Consider the following 15,530-nt stretch of genomic DNA (forward strand, 5'->3'; position numbering starts at 1 on the left):
ATTTGCTCTCTGCAGTTATATTTTGTTGATTGGTTGTTCAGTTCTGTTTACAGCTTCTCCGTGAGTTTTCTTGGGTTTCTTTGAAATCATCATCATCCTTTCTTATGGTAAAATAATAATATTCCATCACATTCAATTACTGCACTGTGTTCAACTGTTCCCAGTCAATGGGTATCTACCCTGGTTCCAGTTCTTTGCTACTGTAGAAAGTGCTACTGTGGAGATTTGGTGAACGTGGGACCTTTCTGTTTGTCTTTGACTTCCTTGGGGCATCCAACGAGGCAATTAGGTCAAAGAGGATGGACATGCTTCCAAAGTAATTGGCGCTAGCTTCTTTGTGGTGATCTTTAACGTCATTCTGATCTCCCTCTGGCCCCTGGAGCCAGATGACTCTGGAGGGCAAAGAGAGGCACTCACTTAAGTTCATTCACTTGCATGTCATTGATGTCATGGTCCTCTTTGAGGACGAAGGCCAAACTAACTTCATTATGTAGTTCATTATGTACATCGTTGTCCTGCTTATACTTATTTAACTGCATCGGTTAACACAAGTCTTTTTGTGATTCTCTAAATTCCTCACATTTATCATTCCTTACTGCATGATAATATTTCCATTCCATGTTCAGTCATTCATCCACAGGCACCCACTTTGTTTCCAGTCCTTTGCTATCAAAAGTACTGCTATTGATATTATTTTGGGGTGTGTGTGTGTGTGTGTGTGTGTGTGTGTGTATAAAACCTTTCTGTCTTCAACATCTGTGGGATACACACACACACACACACACACACACACACACACACACACGAATGAGATGACTGGATGGAAGGAAACCACAGGGTACCTAAAACCCCAGTCAATCAACAAACATTTTTTTTATGTTAAACATGGTTAAATCTAATATATGCATACATATTTATACAACTATCGTGTTACACAAGAAAAATCAACTCAAACCAGTTAAAAAAAAAAAGAGAGAAGCCAAACAAAATGCAAGCGAACAATAACAGAGAGAGTGAGAATGTTACGTTTGTTCCACACTCAGTTCCCACAGTCCTCTCTGTGGGTGTGGATGGCTCTCTTCATCACTGAGCAAGTGGAAGTGATCTGAATTATCTCATTTCAACAAAGCTTTTTAAAGTACTTACAATGTTGTAAATGCCATACTGTGCTCAAGGCATAGAAGAACGGCAAAAACACAGCCCTTGCCCTGCTCATGTTTGAATGGAGACAGCGTCAAACTCACTGTACAAGCCAAGTAGATGATTCTGGAAGAAAGGGAACCTCAGGGAAGGCTTGAGCAGTTGGGACAGGGGACGGCAGGAGGTAGGATCTGGGCTATCTTCAAGGAGGCTGGGGAAGGCTCAAGCTACAGCCAGCCAGAGAGCAGGGAGTTGCCTGGGAGCCCAGGAACAGAGGTCAAGTGCCAAAAGACTGGCAAGGCAGCAGAGGACTTGTTTGTGTGCTTGCAAAACCAAGCTGAGGGTTTGTAGTTGGTCCTGGAGATGATGGGGAGCCACTGAGGAGGGGAGGGGAGGGGAAAAGGTCAGGCCTGCCCTTCAGGAGGACCACTTTGGCAGCTGAATGGAGGTTGAACAATCAGCAGTTGGAGCAGTAGGGTGGTAGGCTGGGGGTCGGATGGCAGTCTACACCAGGATAGTGGCGATGGCAGAGGAGAGGGGACATATTCAGAGCTTTTGTGAAGGCAGAAATGACAAGTTGGCCATTCGTGTTTAACTCTAGCACCCCATTTGGCATTTCCTTAGCAAAGACACCCGGGTAGTCTGCCATCTTCCTTTCACTTTCCAGATGACAAATTGAAGCAGTCAGGGTGAGACGACTCGCCATGGGCCACACAGCCAATAAGTGTTTCGGGCTGCATTTGAAGTTAGGAAGATGAATCTTCCCGATTCCCAGCCCACTGCTCTACACGTGAAACCACCCGACTGCCCCAGAAACGACAAGACCCGGCAGCGGATCAGACCTGGGGGGTGAATTCCCGCCGAGAGTTGGGATGCCACTGAGTTTGCAAGTCTAGGTGGTATCACATGGAAATAAAGGAACCGCGAATCATCCGGACAGCAATTAAGCAGTGCATGCCGACTGCTAACAAACGAACCGAGCTTCTCCACAGCCAAGGACCCGGGAATGGTATTTGCCAAATTCACATCCAGGTTGCAAGGAAGGAAAAAGAAGAGGAAGGGGTGAGGACCCTGGTTTCTTACTGAGGTGGATGAGGAGACACGCTGGAGAAAAGGAAAAGAGTTGTTTTCTAGCATTCTTTAATTGGGTGACTTTGGGGAGGGAGGGTCATCTTGTGGTGGGTAAAGGTAAAATGGAGTCACTGATGCTATTTCAATATGACAGTGACCAGGAGGATGATGGTGTATCCTAAACAGAGAGAGGAAAGTTGGGAAAGGAGGCAGTTTGGGGGAGAAGGATAGCGAGTTCTGTTTTGGGCACGCTGACTTGGAGATGCCCATGGGAGATGCCGTTGGAGATGCCCAAGAGGTAAGTGGTGATGCCAGACGGGAGCTCAGGAGACCCAGCTGGGAAATCGTCTGTATGAGGATGCTCTTTGACCCCATGGGATCTGATGAGATCAGCGAGGAGAAGAAGCAGAGAAAAGTCTGAAGAGGAAGATCCGGGAGAGAACATGGTCCAGTTTTCTGAACTGTAAAATGGGAATAACGATAATACCCACTTCCCATGGCTGTGAAGATGGAAGAAGAGAATCTTTGTAAAAAGCGCCAAGCACAGTGCCTTGCACATGGTAAATGCTCATCCCCTTAACTTCTCGAGAAGGGAGAATGGGCCGGGATCGCTGCGGCTTTGGCGAGAAGTCGCCTCCGTGTGAGATTGGGAAGGAGGGGATGGGGGGGGGAAGACATCTGATGAGGGAGCTGGCTGCTGATAGCCTCCATTTGTGTGTGCATGTGCAGGGAGGCGAGACTCTCAGCCCGCAGGACTGGGGAGCTTTGAGAGGGGGTGAAAAGATTTGGGAGAGCCACCGTCACAAGTGCTTTCAACAGCCCACAAATAAGTTAGGGTGACAGGTGGTGGGAATCATCCAAGGCTTGGGTTTGGCAAGTCACCATGAGCAGTAGGACGGAGGCCGGGGGCCCCAACGGGACAGCGTTGAGGTTGGGTTGGGGAATGAGGGCCTTGGATGGAGTCGGGGCACGTCTGATGGTTTGCCAAAGAGAAGAGGTGGAGAAGGGTACTGGGAGGATGACCAATGCAGAGGGAAGGGCGAAGGGAAAAAACACTGGTTCATTCCCGTATGTGAAAATGGGCACCTTGCGAGTGGTGGGGAGACGGGGTGGGGAGACGGGGTGGGGAGACGGGGTGGGACTGGCATTTCTGTGGGAAACCACGCCTGAGTGGAGAAGAAGGGCGTGAGGAGATGGAGGGCCGGGTGCCTGAGGGACTGCGAGGAAGCCCTTCAGCAGGAGAGCAGGAGTGGGGGGGGGGGGTGAACTGAGCCAGCCAATGACCTTGGCTCTGCAAAGCCGCTGGGTCAGTGGATGACAGCCGCCAGCTTCTGGACGAGATGAAAAAGGGGAGATTCAAATGCAACAGTGGCTGCGTGGCAGAAGGGAGAGGCTGGAAGTGGCCGTGGAGCCGGCGGAGGGACGCGTGGCTGGGGCCCGGACGGAGGGGCGAGCGGGGAGCCGGTGCTCATCATCACCGGGAAGGAACCTGCGCTCCAGCGGAGTCTGAGGGTGGAAGAAGGAGGGGGTGGGAAAAGGGTCCCCATGTTCCTTCTGACTTTCTCGAAAGTGCCCTGCTTGCTGGCCACCTCCTCCCGGAGAACACACCGGAGCAAGGGCGGGCGACAGCTGGCCCGGCATGGGGGGTGCCACAGGAGCCGTGCGGCTGCTCCCATTAAGTCCTGAATGCCGCCCGCCCGCCCCGTCGTGGGGCCACTTGGAGCCTGACCTTGCCCTTCCTTCCCTTCCCTGCTTCTGACGGCCTGAGCACGAACAAAGCTGCCTTCTCTCCCTCCCGTCCTGAGTCGCCTCCTTGCAAATAGCGCTTGAGGAGAGGGTCTGCCACGAAAGGGCTTGGCAGCCCGCTGGTTTCCCATGCCCTCCGTCTTTGTGTGCCCAGCTTCGGGCTGCTGTCTCCCCGTCTCTGTCCGGGTGTGTCTGTACCTGTCTTTGTCTACGTGTCTCTCAGTGTGAGTGTCTCTCTGTGCCTGTCTCTGGAGGTTTGTCTCTGAGTGTGTGTGCATCTCTTTCTGTGTTCATCTTTGTGTATGTGTGGTCTGTGTCTGTCCATGTCTTTGTCTGTGTCTTTGTCTGTGTCTCTGTGTCTCCCTCTCTGTCTCTCTGTCTCTGCCTCTCTGTCTCCCCGTCAGGCACACAGACTCCCCCCCACGCTCTCACCCCCCCATCACCGCCACAATGATCCGGCTGTTCCTTTTGAAGGGTCCTCCATCACGCTGGGCGGCTGGGAAAAGGCTCCTCTGTTACCCCAGCGCAGGCCTCGCCCCCCGAGGCTGTCCGGACCTCTCTGTGGAGCTGGTCCCCAAGGGCCATGGGGTCCCCCGCGAACAATGGGCCCTCAGAGAGCTCCCCGGTCTGACCTGCCACATCACTGTGAGAGTCCCGAATTCCGCGCCCGAGGAGCTCTGGGGTCAGCCCGGCCTCCTCGGCGGGCGGGGGGCGTCCCGCTTCCTGCTCTCCTGTCTCTCTTCTGAAGCCCCAGCTGGCAGCCCACTCACTTCTTCCCCTGCGGACCAGAAGGCAGGCTGGGGCCCGACCTGGGTGGGGGGAGGGGAGTACCCACTGGCCCAAGGGTCCCACGCTGTCGGTGTCCTGGAGGGCCGGGGATCCCGCCCCAAGAGGAGCCCCGGATGAAAGGCTGCCTCTGCCACCTTAGTGGGGGCATGTTTCCTGCCTTTGCCATCCTTCGTTCCCCTCTGCCATCCATTCCCCTGCTTCGCATTGGTGGGGAGAAGCCTGGACAGAGAGGAGAGGGCAGGAGGAGCGAAGGAGGAGGCTCTGCGCCCCCTCTCCCTGGGACCTCTGGCGGAGCAGCCTCCCAAGCGCACCCCCTCCCCTCCCCCCCGACACCAGCGCCCCGTGACATATGCTGAAAGACACAGAGCTCTTCTCTTTTCTGTGTAATGGGCTCAGCAGAAGGGGGAGAGGGGGGAGAAGCGGCAGCCGTCGCCCTCCCCTCCAGGCAGGACCTGGCAGCCCCGCACTGCTTGGCTCAGGCCGGCCAGAAAATGGAGGGGAAGGAAAAGTGAGATGGGCAGAAAGCTAAGCCCCGCCCCTCAGAGCCACCGTATCCCCCTGTTGCTTGAGCCTTTGGGGGCTGCAGGGCAGTGGTCCCCACTGGGACCTTAGGCCCTGAGAGGCCCGAGGCTGGAGATCCGCTTCCAGTGCCCAGGCTGAGGGCTTGAATGGGGCTTTTGTGTGTCTCCTCAGAGCTCCCAGGGAAGGGGGGTGTACGCTATCCCCCCCTGGGCACCGCTAAAATGCCATCCGACTGGAACAGCAGGCTGAGGCCGGCCTAGTTCCTAGGTCTGGGGAGAGAGCGGCCGGGCACTGTGAAAAGGGCCCCCCGAAATTCTCTAACGCAGTGGATGGAGTCAGCACAAACCTGTAAGTGGCTGTGGGTATCCATCCTTTCTAGCAGCAGCTCCTGCCCCTGCAACCCGACCCCTTAGAAACTAAGACCCCCCCCCAGCCCTCCCAGCAGTGGCAAGAAACTGGGAAAAGAGTGGATGCCCGCCAGCCGGGGAATGGCGGAACAAGCCGTGGTGCGTGAAGGCCACGGAACAGTAGTGTTCTATGAAAATGATGAACAAGCTGATTATGGAAAGGCCTGGAAAGATTCACAGGAACTGATGCTGAGAAACGAGCAGAACCGGGAACGCATCGTACGCAATAACAGCAAGAAAGGGCGACGATCGGCCACGAAAGGCTCGACTCTTCTCAGTGGTTCGGTGATCCGAAGCGATCCCAACAGACTTTGGACAGAAAATGCCGTCTGCGGCCAAAAAAAGAAGAAGGAGACCATGTAAATCAACAGTGCTATGTTCTCTTCTTCTTCTTTTTTTTTTCCCTAATGTCTTCTTTGGTTTTTCCCTTTTGCTCTGATTTTTCTCTCCTAACAAGATTCACAAAGCAGTGTGTACTAAACATAAATAAACTACAATAAAGCAAAGATGATGAACATGCTGACTTCAGAAAAGCCCGGAAAGACCAGCATGAACCTCTGCTGAGTGAAGCGGGCAGAACCAGGAAAGCTTTGTTCACAACAGCAGCAAGATTGCGGGGTGATCAACTGGGGAAGAATTAGCTCTCCTCAGCACGCACACTGCTTGAGATCTTCAATCTCAACATCGATTCACGCCAATGCCAATGGACTCGGGATGGACAACGCCATCCTCTCCAGAGAAAGACCCAGGGAACGGATCGTGGATCAACGCTTACTATTCTCACCTATTTTTCTTCTGGTTTTTTTTCCTATGGTTTTTTCCTTGTGTTCTGATTTTTCTTTCCCAACACGACTCAGTGGGAAATATGTGAACCTGAGCAATGAACAAATAAACAAGCAAACAAATAAAGGAAAGAAAGGAAAAAACAAAGTTGTCTGCAAAGAGCTAAGTCAAGTCAGCAGGCTCACCTGTAGGCCTTAAAGTCGGAGCTGGGACTGCAAGGTGGAAAGCCCCAGCCACCAGACTAGACACAGCAAGTTGGAAGGACAGGTGAGTGTAGATGAATCCCCTCTACAGCAGTTCAAGGCCGGCCCTCACTTTGGGGTGGTTATGGTCAAGGAAGGCTTCCAAGAGGTGAGTGGGACGAGCCCATGCCCTATGTGAGGGACATCATGGAAACAGGAGGGAGCAGGCGGGGACCCGGTGACGGCACTGGTCCCCATGTGCAAGAGCTGGATAGGCTAGGGCAAACAAAGGTTGTTCCCATCCTGTCAGAGAGGACCGATGACATCCCTGGCAAGGACTAGTCTTGAGCTTGAATTAAATTTATGTGAGAGCCGGGTGAGCAGAGTCAGCAGCCTCTCTTCCAGAGTCCGAGAAGCTCAGCAGCAACAGTGGCAATGCCCGGGATGCATCGGACCCTCTGGGTGTCTTCTTGGTGAAGCTCCTGCTTCAGCCCCTTCCCGGCTGTTAGGAACAAACTGTTCACCCTTGACCATTCGAGGGGTGGGGGTGGGGTAGCCCCTCCTGAACCTGGGTTAGCGCAGCTGCAGAGACAGTTTTCCCGAGTGTGGTGGCCCGACCTGCATCAGCTGAGAACTGGGGGCCGGCTGTGCACCGTTCCGTGCTGGGCAAGCTCAGGGTGCCCGTCCCGCCGCTGAACAGCCCATGTACGCCAGTAAATAAGGAAAGCTGTAGGTGGAAGGGAAGAGGGGAGAAGGGGGGAGGGGGACTTGCACAGAGCTGGCAGCAAGATGTTGTGGAAATAATCTTCTAGGCCTCAGAAGTCAGAACACCTGGGACCTTTAGTTGCGGGCCTGTGTCAGTGAGACCTGGTGCAAGGCCCCGTCACTCTGAGCCTCAGTTTTCCCTTGAGGTGCAACAGAAGAAATGCCATTGAGACAGGAAGAATTGTAGAGAAAATATGGGCGGGGGACACCCGAACAGCTCTCAAAAGGCCTTTTCCAATGCAGGGAAGGAACAGAGTCACTTTCTGAGTGGGAATCATATGACCCGGCAGCTCATGTTCTAGTTTGTGTGTGGCGGGAGGAGTCAGAAGATGGGAGGAGGGGAAGGGGCTTGAGTGAAAACTCCCTCCTTCATTTCCTAACTAAAAGCCTCCCAGAGGCAGACCCCTGTGGCCCAGAAGCTGAGGGGTATGGAGGCCGGCCCTTCATCCTCCCTTCCTCTCCCTTTCCCATTTCGGGATCTGAGGCCCAACTTCCTGCCTAGGTGTCTGAGCCTGGGGGAGCAGAGGGCCGGCGGCCGCAGCCGGGCCCAAGCCCTCACCGCAAGCCCTGACGACAGCTGCCCGAGCTGCAGCCCCCACCCTGGGTGACCACAGGCCACCCCCAAATTGGAGGGTGGAATTGCTTACCTCAGGCTATTTCCAGATCAGCTGCCCCGAGCCTCTGCCTCCTCTGGGGCGTCTCCCGGGCCCCAGTGCACAAAGAGGGAGCTCACCCTGGACAACCTTCACCCTTTCCCAGCCCCAGGAGAGAGCCGGCCTTGCCCTCATTCCACCTCGCAGCCGCTTCTCTCCTCCAGGGTGCCACGAAGCTCCAGTGTGTACTTGACACTTTTCAAAGATGACCTAGATAGGTGATGTTGTCATCCCCCTTTTAGGTAAACACAGGCTGGGGAAGATAAATGACTTCTCCTGGGTCACACGGCTAACGCGTAGCCAAGAGAGTGATGGGAGACCTGTTGCCGGTGGCCGGCGCTTCCTCCACTGGTCCACCGGGGGCTGGCTCTCCCTCTACCTGGCCTCGGCATCTGGCCGGACAGGACGGGATTCTCCCAGCAGGGCTCAGTGCCGGGCAAACCCAAATGTGGCGGCCAGCCCCTCGCCCCTGGGCAGAGGTTCCAGGGGAGGATGGGCAAGTAGAAATGGTGGCATGGGTTTTTGAGGGTTTGGAAGTTCTTCCAGGTGCCTTTTCCTCTTGAAGATGGGAGGAAGGGGACTGGGCAGAGTTATAGGACAGGATCTGAGGGCCCGAGGCTGGTGGTTTGGGGCGAGTGCGGAGGGTGGTTCCCTTTGTGTGAGTGCCAGCTTCCTGATTCGCCCTCCCTACCCAGCCACGTTTGCTGAGCCCAGTCACCCCTCCCTGCTGTAGCCCATAATGAAAGGGCCACATGTTTCAGTCACGTGGGGCTCACCACCAAACCCTGGCCCCAGCATAGCCCCAGAAACCAAGGGCTGAGGCCTGGTGAGTCAGGCGAGCGAGCTATCCCGAGCGGATGGAGCCGGGGGGCCGAGGCCAGCCCAGGCAGGGGATGACGGGAGGGAGCACGGACAGGTCCGCTCGGGCCTTCTTCCTGCCTTGGAGACTCTGCCTTCAGTCCAAGCCTTCTGAGACTTCACCCACCCAGCGGGCCGGCTGCCTGAGCAGGACTCTGACAGCCATCTCCGAGGAAGAAGGCAGAGCAAATTCGGAGAAGCCTGGAAAGGAGCTGCCGGGTAGAGGCTGGCCGCCACAAGGGATCGAGGACACCGGGGCAACTTCTCACCAAGATCCTCCTTGCCCATCGGCTCCTTCTAGGCCCTTCTCTGCCCCAAAAGACACAGCCGGGTGGCACAGAGGAAAGAGCCCTGGGCCTGGAGTTTCATGGAGGCAGACCTGCCTCAAGGTGGCCTCACACATCAACTAGCTGGGTGAGCCTGAGTGAGTCACTTTAGCTCTGCTTGTCTCAGTTTCCCCATCTGTCAACTAAGGATAATAATAGCGCCTCCCTCAGTTTCCTCATCTGTCAAATAGCACCCACCTCCCAGAGTTGTTATGAGGACTGAATGAGCTAATGTTGGGTTTTTTAAAGGTGCCCGGTACAGCACTTGGTGTATAGTAGGTGCCATGTCAGGGTCTCTTTCCTTCCCCAACACAGCCCCATCAGACACCGTCAAGATTGTTTTCGTGCAGAGGAGTCACAGTTGCTCTCAGCTGAAGGGACACAGCGACGCCATCTGTGGCACCAGGGTGAGCTGGGGCAGGGCAGTGGCCTTCCTTCCCAGGTGAAAAACTGGGGCAGGGGAGGGGGGCCTTTTCATCATCTGTGACGTCACCGACGCCCTGGGAAGCAGGGGCTGTTAGTATTGTCTGACAGCTGAGGAAACTGAGGCAAACAGAAGGGAAGTGACTTGCCACACAGCTGGGTTTTCCTCTGCCCCACCTGGCAGGAGCACTGGCCGGGCCCCCTCTTGCTTTCTCCCTCCCAGCCTCTGGCATCCAAAGTCCCCCCGCTCTCTCGCTGGCATCTTGCAGCCACAGCTTTACCACAGTCTGCACCCCCCCCCCCACTCCCTCCCTCGTGCCCCTCTCTGCACACTCAGCACACGGCTGGGCTTCTCCCGGGCCGGAGCCAGGAGCGGGGCCACATCTGGAGCCCATAAAGGCCTCTGGGAGGTGTTGGGTTTCAGCTGTTTATGAAATCCGGAGGGAGTGAGGGCTAACTCGGGGCATGGGGGTTGGGGAGAGATAAGGGTCCCTCCCTCCTTCCCCTGCCCCCTCCTCCTCCTCCCAGAAGTCCCACCGTTCCCCACAGTGGTCCAGAAGCCTGTCCTTGTCCCTCCCTTTCCAGCTGTGCCTTTGTCATTCTCGGAGCTCCCTCGGGAGAGTGGGGCTGCTTTGCGGGCCGGCCGTGCTGGGGAGTAGGGGCAGGCCGGGGGCAGGGATCCGCAGGGGCAGGCCGGGGGCAGGGATCCGCAGACGCTCCAGCCCCGTGGGTGCCGCTCAGCTGACTTCCAGCTTCTTCCTGCCCAGCTCCACCCCCGGCCCCGTGGGCCCCGTTTTCTCACCCTGCACCTTCAGTGCTGCTTCTCACCCGGCTCTCACACCAAAGCCTCCCGCTAAGGGAGGGGGGAAGGAGGGCGCGGGCTGCGAAGAGCGGGCTTCAGGAAGCACTATCCGAGAGGGGCTATTTCCAGCAGCTCGGCTCTGGAGACAGGCTGAGGGAGAACTCAACGCCTCCCTCAGCGTCACCCCCCGAGTCGTGTCCCGCCTCGCTGCCGTCCCCGTGCGAGTCGGCCCTTGCGGGCGGTGGGCACGGGTCGGCTTGGGGACCGCTACGGGGTTCCTACAGTTCAGATTCGTGCCGGAGACAGGCACAGAGAACCCCTCCGATGTCCTCGGCCAGCAGGTCTGGGGAGAACGGGGAAGCGTAGGTGCTGTGGACTTGGGTGCGGACGAGGCAACGGTTGTCGGAAGGAGGCGGCCGTCGGCTCCAGTACGGAGGCCCAGGTCCCTTGCAGGCTTTCAGCCTTAGTTTTTCTGGGGTTCCCCCCGTGGCAAGCTAGGGGCAAGGGGCTGGAGGAGCCAGTCCATGAACATGTGGTAAACATTGTGGTGCCATGCTGTGTGCCAAGTGCCAGGGATACCAAGGAAGGCAAAAGGTGATGCTTGCCCTCGAGGAGCTTCCACTTTAATGGGGGTGGGAGGAAGAAAACAACTGTGTACAAACAAGCTGCAGGAGGGAGAACTGCTCCGTCACCAACTGAGGGAAGGCGCCCGCCCCGAGGGGGGCCTGGGGAAAGTGGGGTCCACCTGGAACTCAAGGAAAGCCAGGAGGCAGGGGTGAGGAGGGGAAGCGTCCTGGGCGAGGGGGGACACCCAAGGAAAATGCCCGGAGATGGAGGGTCTCGCTCTCAGAACAAGGGGGAGCCCAGTGTCGCTGGATCCGAGACAAGGAGGGGGAAGTAAGGCACAAGGACACTGGAGAGGTCGGGGCAAGATTCGTCTATGAAGGCTTCGAAGGCCAAGCAGAGCATTTGCTACTGGATGCTGCAGGTGACGGCAGCTAGGAGGCTCAGTAGCTAGCCGCTGGGCCTGGAATTAGGAAGGGAAGTCAGCCAGCCGCAGGTACCCCGCCACTTTCCCGACCCTGGGCCAGGCCTCCAGCCTCTGCTTTAACTCCCTGGAGAAGGCCTGCCCAGCACGCCAGTATCTCTGCCAAACTAACCCAGAGGGTGCCGTCCACGGGCGCTGAGAAGTGCACGTGACAGCAACAGAGTGGGCGGCAGGGCACCCGCGGGGCAGCGGCGATCTTCGGCGTTGGGGAAATCACTTTGGAGGCCGATTTGAGGGCGGACGCCCCGGCAAGCCGGGGGCCCAGGGCCCATATTAGCCCGCTGGTGGTGTCTGAGGACAGAGGGGACGTCGGGGGCAGACGTCGCAAAGGTCGGGTCCCCACGCGGCAGCCTGGCTTTGGGGGATGAGGGGGTAAAGAGCCAGCATGGTGCTGAAGTTGCGGTGATACCCCGGGCACCGGGGCACGCTGGCACCCTCGCCCGCCACGGGGAACTGGGCCGTCGGGCTGGGTTTCCGACTGGTTGGTCAGTGGCACGCACACGCTTGGGAAGCAATCAGCGGAGATGTGACAGGCTCCGCGAGACCTGTGGAAATGGTCCGGAGGGAAGAGGAAGCCCAGGAGTGGTGGGCACCAGCCCAAGGAAAGGGCATCCGACCACAGGGAGACCCAGGACAGGGGCCCCCAAACCCAGAGAGGTGCAGCGCCAAGAGCCGGGGGAGTCAGGGAGGAGGAGGAACGGGAGGGGAGGAGCCTCGTGTCCATCTCCTTCCTCCTCCTTCCTCACTCAACCCCTACCTCCAAGCCCCCCAGAGGATTGCGGGAGAAGGAAGCTTGGCTTCAGGCCTTCCCCTCCCCCTCCTGATGGGTGACCCGGAGCAGGGCTCTGTCGGCTCCTCCCCCAGCCTGGCCAGGCAGCGATTAATCTTCCTCTCCCATCACTCTCCCAGATACACCTCAGAAGAGCTGCGGTCGGGCCCTGGGGGCGGGGGCAGAAAGTCCCTCCAGCAAATGGGGCAGCTGGCCACAGAGGGCGCTGCGCGTTGGCAAAGAGGTTAAGGATTGTGGATCCCATTGGAGGTTGGGGGGAGGGGGGAGTGTGTGTGTCTGTGTGAGTGCGTGAGTGTGTGCGGTGTGTGTGTGGTGAGGAGGGGAGTGTGTGTGTCTGTGTGAGTGTGTGCGGTGTGTGTGCGGTGAGGAGGGGAGTGTGTGTGAGTGTGTGAGTGTGTGCGGTGTGTGTGCGGTGAGGAGGGGAGTGTGTGTGAGTGTGTGAGTGTGTGCGGTGTGTGTGCGGTGAGGAGGGGAGTGTGTGTGAGTGTGTGAGTGCGTGAGTGTGTGCGGTGTGTGTGCGGTGAGGAGGGGAGTGTGTGTGAGTGTGTGAGTGTGTGCGGTGTGTGTGCGGTGAGGAGGGGAGTGTGTGTGTGTGTGTGAGTGTGCGCGGTGTGTGTGCGGTGAGGAGGGGAGTGTGTGTGTCTGTGTGAGTGTGTGCGGTGTGTGTGAGCACACACACATATTCACACTGGCTCACTGAAATCTCCGGGTGCTCCCAAGTGAAAGGGCGCTTGGTGTCCCACCCCGTCAGTTTTTGGGAAGGGAAAGCGGCTTCCGGAAGTCCTTGCTTATGAGTCGGGGGCTGGGAGAGTGGCCACAGGGGGCTGGTCCCCGCCCAACAGGAAGCTGCCCACCCCAGGGCAGAGGCTTCTGGGACCTCAGGTGGAAGGGATGGCCATCTTAGCTTTGCTGGGGAAGACTGCCCACAAAATGCCCCCCCCCATAAGGAAAGTGCCCCCCCTGAAAGGAGAACATTCCCCACTGGGGAAGAGAATGGAGAACAAGCCTTTGGAAGGAGCTTGCCAGCCCAGGAGCTCAGGACGCTTCCCCGGCCTCCACCCGCCCAGCTCCCAGGCTCCCCCACGTGCCCTTCCTCCCTCCTGGCCCACCCTGACCCCCCTGATGTGGGGTCACATGCGTGGGCCTCTCCCTCCCAGACAGCTGTGCTCTGGTTTCCCCTCCTGAGCTGGTCTAGGCCTTTTCCCAGGGGGCTCTGGGGCAGAAAGGGAGGGAGGGGCAGCCAGCCACAGCTTTCGGCGTCCACAGCCAGTGGTCCCCGGCGTTCAGCCTCCAAGCTGGGACCTCAGCTGTCCGGCCGTGCACTTTGTCGGCTCTGGGGCTGGGGGCTGGGGCCCAGGCCCGGTGGGCTTGGCTAAGCCTGGGGCTCTGTAGCTCATCTCTGTCACCATGGAAACCAGGCCTGGTACCGGGTGGCTGCTAATTGAGTGAGCTCCATGTAGAGCTGCGCTCCCTTATATGGAATGGGGGGGGGCTGCTTCCCAGAAAGCCAGGTCTGGCTCCTCTCCCCATCTGTTGAGGTGTTAGCATCTGGGAGGGGGAAGGAAGGACGACGACCATCGGCGGTTTGAGCTCTGGAGGGAGTGTGCCGTTACCTCAGTTGGAAGCCCCTCCGCGGCCGGGGGTGGCAGCTGCTTTCCTTTGGATCTCCTCAGAGACCCCCCCATCTCCAAAGGGCTCAGTGAGCTCCGGAGGCCCTGTCTGGCAAATGGCGTTTGGGGGCATCTTCGTTCCCGGCTCCTGGAGGGGCCGTGCTCCATGCTCCCTGGAATGGTTGGGGTGCAGGGGGCATGGGTGGGGGAGCCGCTCAGGGAGAACGCCGGGGAGGGGCAGCATCATAACATCCCAGGAGTCCTGAATGTAGGACGCGGGGAGACACTCGTCGGGCCGTTTTGTCCAGACCGTCCACGCTCTGAGCCCCGGCTTCCTAGACCCAGCCCCGACCCCACGTGGCACTTCCATGGCCGAACGCGGGGCCCCGCAATTCCAACGCGCTCTCAATAACTGACCGAACGTACACCCATTTCCTACACCCGGGCTCACTACGGATTCCTCAGGAAGGAGAGGTCACAAGTGGAAAAAAGGAGGAGCCGCGCCAGAGGCTCGTGGGTTTGCTCAGGGTCACACAGCAAGTTAGTGGCCCAGAGGAGGCTGCAGCTGTAGAACTCCCGTTCTCTCAACTTCACTGGCCTGCCTCAAGACCAGGGGAGGAACAGTGGTGGAGGCCGGGGCTAAGTGGAGCCTGGAAGAGGGGCCCGGGCCGGCCGCTGGAGGTGGGGCACGTTGAGGGGCTGTGGTATCCAGGGGGAATGCTGCTGGGGTGGGGTGGGGACCTGTGGCTGAGGGAGGGAGGGAGGGAGGGTGGAGGGCAGCTGTGGGGGAGGGGCTGTGGCTGCCTGGGTGGATGGGAGTGGGGCTATGAGGGGGCCTGTGGCTGGCTGGGGGAGGGGAGGGCTGGGGCAAGCACCCAGCCGTGCGGGGGAAGGTACGGTTTGAGCGGCTCTTGGTTTGGAGTTGGAGGCGTTTGGATATGGAAGGGCTCTTAATTGGAAGAAGCCCCCACTGCACCATCCCAGCCTCCACCTGCACAACCCTGTCTTAAAGCTACCCCTGTCAAGGCAGCCCTTTGCACTCATGGGCACCTCTTACTAAGTATTAGTCCCATCCCGGAGGCAGCAGGGAGGCTCCATGATTAGAGTGCTGGACACAGTTTCCTGAGTTCTAATTGGATGTCAGCTATTAGCTGTGTGACCCGGGACTTCTCACTTAACACTGTCTGCCTCAGTTTCCCCATCTGTAAGATGAGCTGGGGAAGGAAATGGCGACCCCCTCCGCATCTTTGTTGAGAAACCCCCAGAGAGGGCACGGAGTCAGGACGGAAAAGGACCAGACAGCCATCGCCTCGGGCTGCCTCCACTTGTTGCGGCCGTTCCTGGTGCTGCCCCTTGGAGCCCAGCAGAAGCAGCAGCTTCATCCCTTTGGCACCACCCAGCCTTGCTCCCAGCCACGAGTCCCCTCCCCCCAGGCTCCCCGTCTCTGTCCCATATTTATGTGACATGTATTTAAAGGCTCCCGTCGCCACCTTGCCTCCAGAAACCGTGGAGAAAGCATCAGGGGCCTGGGCCGAAGGCAGCCCGGCCCCTCCAGTGCTCTCTGGGGCGCTGACGGGGCCAAGCTCTCCCTCCCGGGAGCCCCGCTGCTGCACTG

This window comes from Sminthopsis crassicaudata, chromosome X, assembly GCF_048593235.1.
Source record: "Sminthopsis crassicaudata isolate SCR6 chromosome X, ASM4859323v1, whole genome shotgun sequence".
NCBI classification, from domain to species: Eukaryota; Metazoa; Chordata; class Mammalia; order Dasyuromorphia; family Dasyuridae; genus Sminthopsis; species Sminthopsis crassicaudata.